The sequence below is a fragment of the Eptesicus fuscus genome, chromosome 3 (assembly GCF_027574615.1).
Source record: "Eptesicus fuscus isolate TK198812 chromosome 3, DD_ASM_mEF_20220401, whole genome shotgun sequence".
In the NCBI taxonomy this organism is placed as follows: Eukaryota; Metazoa; Chordata; class Mammalia; order Chiroptera; family Vespertilionidae; genus Eptesicus; species Eptesicus fuscus.
The window spans coordinates 26,161,811-26,166,742 of record NC_072475.1 but is presented as its reverse complement, the minus strand read 5'-3'; the positions used below and the strand labels follow the sequence as shown (position 1 = coordinate 26,166,742).

At 37.4% G+C, this 4,932-nt stretch overlaps 1 non-coding gene across 1 annotated transcript; it reads right to left on the bottom strand.

The window, feature by feature from the left end:
* Positions 1 to 3,505: 3,505 nt before the first annotated feature.
* Positions 3,506 to 3,668, bottom strand: LOC114231826 (U1 spliceosomal RNA). Its single transcript, XR_003617820.2, has one exon. It is a non-coding gene; the product is annotated as a U1 spliceosomal RNA (small nuclear RNA).
* Between the last annotated feature and the right edge of the window lie 1,264 nt (positions 3,669 to 4,932).

Below are 4,932 nucleotides of genomic sequence, written 5' to 3'. Positions count from 1 at the left end.
AAAGAGAAGAAATTTGACATTCTACTCTTATAAAACAAATTCAACTAGAAGATGAATTCAAAGAGCCAGATGACAGCACTATTAGACTCTAATTGTAGGGGAATTATTCTGTGTTACTGAAATACTACTCTGTGTCTTCAGATGATATCATAAATGAATTTATCATACCTAAGCAATGATCTCTCTGCCCAGCTGGCGTGGCTCAGTGGTTGAGCATTGACCTATGAACCAGGAGGTCATGGTTCGATTCTAGGTCAGGCATATGCCTGGATTGCAGGCTTGATCTCCAGTGTGGGGCATGCAGGAGGGAGCTAATCAAAGATTCTCTCTCCCTCTCCCTTACTCTCTGAAATAAATAAAATATATATTTTTTGTAAGGAACTGATCTATAAACAATATCTTTATAAGAACAAAATGGAAATACAGTATTCTTCTTCACTTAGTCATTAAAAAGAAAGAACTTTGCAAAATAGTTTGGCATAAGAACCCAGGTGATCCCATGTTGTTAAAATAATTAATGACACTTTTGGTTCATCTCCAGTGATGTTTGTGTGCACACACACATAAACAATCACTGATTAAAAGTTTACTATGTATGAAATATATTGATATTTAATAAAGTTGCTTTCAACCTTATGTCTTTATGCTTATACCTATAAATTACTTGCTTGTGGAAATATCAGACTAGATTTTTGTCATTTAAAGTTAATGTACATTGTACACAACAAATACAGGCAGTCCTCGGATTACGTTGGACTCAATGTACATCATTTCGTGGTTACGGCGCCATCTCCCATTTATTTATTTAAAAAAAAAGTTCCGTTATTTCAATATATGTACATAAGTGCTTTATGTTTTTTATTATTTATTTACCACAAGTAAAGTCAGGACTTGTTACCTTTCTTTTAAATTTTGTTACTGCTTCACTTCATTATTGCTGTATATGTGCTCCATGTGAGTGACGTAGGTGCTTATGTAGGTGCGTTCAGACCTATGGGAAAAATCGCGTTACATCGCGCCATAGGAACAGATCACCAACATAACCCAAGGACCTACTGTATACAACTATCTATCTATATATATTTTTTAAGTAAATGTTGTTTATTATTCTAAGAACATATTTTATAAAATGCTCATTCCCATTTTTTAAAATATTTGAATGGAGGAAGATGCTAAATTTGCTAGTATTTTATTAATTTTCTTTTTTATTATTTATTATTATTATTGTGTGGTGGCATTTATTTGAAATTACAAATAAAAGAGGAAGATGTTTTGATGATGTGTTCTTTCCTAGATTGATGGGTATATTTAGATTCTTTTTTTAAAAAATATCCTATATAATAAAAGGCTAATATACAAATTGTCCCCACAGGCAGGAGTTCGACCAACTGGGAGTTAGACATGTGTTGACCACCAGGGGGCAGCGCAGAACATGGCAGGCATCGGCGACGAGGTGCTGGCAGCTGGCAGCAGTGGAGGAGCTGCTGTCCCCGATGGGCCCTGAGGAGAGTAGGACCATGGTGGGATGGTGGAGCAGATGAGCCGGAGGTGCCAGGCCAAGGCAGATGTGAGCGGGGGCCCCAATCGCCTGACCGGTCACCCCACAGACAGCAACTGGCAGCGGGGGGCAGGGCCGGCAAGCAGGTGGTGCCAGGCCAAGGTGGGTGTGAGCGGGGACTCTGTTTGTCCCACCGGTCGCCCCACAGATCACCCCTGATCACTGGCCAGGCCTAGGGACCCTACCCATGCATGAGTTTTATGCATTGGACCTCTAGTATATAGATAAGTGTCAGTGTTAGGACTGACCTGATTCTAACAGCATTCCTAATATTACTGTTCAAAATCATGAAATGACTTGTATTCATATCTAAATTCAACTCTAGATATTTTAAGCATGCTAATAATTAGGTTAATATATCAATAATCTGAAAATGTATCTGCCATACTTTATAATTTTTTAAAAATTATTGATTTGCCGAAACCGGTTTGGCTCAGTGGATAGAGCGTCGGTCTGCGGACTGAAGGGTCCCAGGTTCGATTCCGGTCAAGGGCATGTACATTGGTTGTGGGCACATCCCCGGTAGGGGGTGTGCAGGAGGCAGCTGGTCGATGTTTCTCTCTCATCGATGTTTCTAGCTCTCTATCCCTCTCCCTTCCTCTCTGTAAAAAAATCAATAAAATATATATTAAAAAATATTGATTTGCTAAAGAAATATCTAGCGATGATGCAACTGATGATAGCTAGCATTTATGATTTACTGTATACTAAGTACTTTGTATGTGCATAGTTTATGCAGTTTAAGTTTCACAGCATTATAGAAATATTGATGAGGGATGCATTTCCATATTGAATAGAATGGCCAGGGTAGGCTCCTTAGAAGAGGCAAGATGTGGGCAAAGAATATAAGAAAATGGTGTAATCCTAGTGAATCCTCAAGATAAGAATATTCTAGGCAGAGAAAACAGAGTTGGAACACAGTCTCTGAGGTAGACGTGTGCCTTTCTGCATGTTATGTTTGAAGAAGAAAAAGAAAGCCCATGTAATGAGAACAGAATCAATACAGAGGAGGAGAGTGATGGCCAAGGAGATCAGAAAGGCAATGGGGGCAAATTGTGAGGCCCATTAGCAGCAGCATGATAAAACATTCCAGTTGCCCAGACCAATTTATTTTTGTGTCTAGTGTTCTGTTATAATTACTGTAACTCCTTCCTTCACGCTCTAATCTGGTTTGCATCATAAATTATGTGGTTACCCTACTGATAGACACTATAGATATCTTGGCTTTTATACTAAATGTAAAGAGTAGCCATGTAGAGTTTTAAGTAGAAGAGTGATGTAATCTGATTTATGTTTTAAAAGATTCAATTTGGCAGCTGTATTTGGGGGGTTTATTTATCTTGGGTATTAGGGAAAACTCATAGAAAGCTAGAATGTAAATACAGGTGAGAGGTGATGGTGGTTCAGGCTAGAGTGGTAGAAGTAGAGATGGCAAAAATGTACTTAGAATTTAATATAAAGTAGAAGTTTACATGATTGTATGGCCTAAGAAACTAGAAGGGAGAATGTTCCATAAACTGAAATAGCGAAGGCTGCAGGTAGATAAGATTTCTTATGAGAAGACTCTGAATTTATACATGGACATGTTAAATTTAAAAATTATAATGCCCTGTTTGTGGGCTGGATCCCCAGTAGGGGGCATGCAGGAGACAGCCGATCAATGATTCTCTCATCATTGATGTTTCTATCTCTCTCTACCTCTCTCTTCTTCTCTGAAATCAATAAAAATACATTTTAAAACTTCTAAGAGAAAACAAGATGATGATAAATGTATATTGTAAGTATAAGAATTTACGTATGGAAATTTATTTAAAAAATATGAATTAGAGATATAAATTTGAGAGTTGTCAGTGTACAGGTGGTATTTCAGCCAAAAGGATGGATGAGATCATCAAGGACTATGTCTTAGGCCTGTTCTTTATTTTTATTTTATTTTTTATTTTTTGCCAGGGGAGAGCGCCGACACAGTCCTATGCTACCACAAATTATGCAGTCGAGTTTCCCACATTTGAGGAAATCACAGGGATCAGCACATCAGGATGCAATGGATAAGCTCGGCCCTGAGAGAACCACCTTCCTGATTATGGTATCTCTCCTACCATGTAAGTATAGGTCTGTTAAATTTTAAAAGTCAAAAAGAAGAGAAGGCAACAGAGACCAAGGAGCAATTCCAGTGAAGTAGGAGAAAATCCAAGAGAGTGTTCAGTCCTGAAAGTCCAGTGGAAAAACAGTATAGAAAGTAGAAAAGAGCTTTGTCACTTGCTTCTGATGAATCAGGATGCAAATAGATGACTAAATTTAGGAAACTATATATTACTGGTGGCACTGAGGGAATCAAATTTACTGCCGATAAAGAGCCTGATTGGAAAGGAATTAAGGGGAAATGAAGGGAGAGAACCTGGAGACCTCAAATGCATCATCAGAAAAAATTAAGCAGAGGAATTAAAAGAAATCTCAATAGTCCATCAAGAACCAGATTGCAGTGGAATGGTTCAAACCATTTATTTACTTATTTTTTCTCATTTCCACAAGATTTTAGATATGTAGCATTAAAAAAGACATGAACTTCTCTAAACTTAAATTTACAGTAAACTGTATGTACCATTATTATACAACTCAGTGTGTTGATAGTTAATAGTGTTCAATAGAATGAGGTAGTGTTCAATAGAGTTTATTAGAGTGAGGTACTTTATTGAAAATAAAACACAGTAAGTTCTCAAATGCAATCATTTCTGATTTAATTGTTACTACTGTTATTACTACTACTACTACTACACTAGTCAATTGCTATTCAGTTTTTACTTAACACAGAAGTGGTAAGTATAGTCTTAATCCTTCTTCCTCCTTATATTTTTATACTTTTCTCATTTGTTTTTTAAAATATGCTTTTATTGATTTCAGAGAATAGAATGGAAAGGGAGAGCAGGATAGAAACATCCATGATGAGAATCATTGATTGGCTGCCTCCTGCACACCTCCACACTGGGGATTGAGCCTGCAACCCAGGCATGTGACCTGATGGGGAATCCAATAATGACCTCCTGGTTCATGGGTTGATGCTCAACCACTGAGCCACACCAGCCAGTCTATACTTCTCTCATTCATTATCCTGTCACCATCCTTGCCAACATCTCTTTCTCTGAGACCAACAACACATATACCAAGCAAACAAACTTCTGGCTTAATCTTGGAAAGGCACTAGGTATTCTTACATTTTTCTTCAAAGTATATTCATAATATGGCATTATCTTTATTAATAATATCTCATATTACAACTCTCTGCCAAAGTGAGGCTAAAGCAGAAAGGCAAATGTAAAAGAGGTAGATTCATTAGTTATGTCTCCAATGTTACACACTTTCCTGATTCAAGGGCT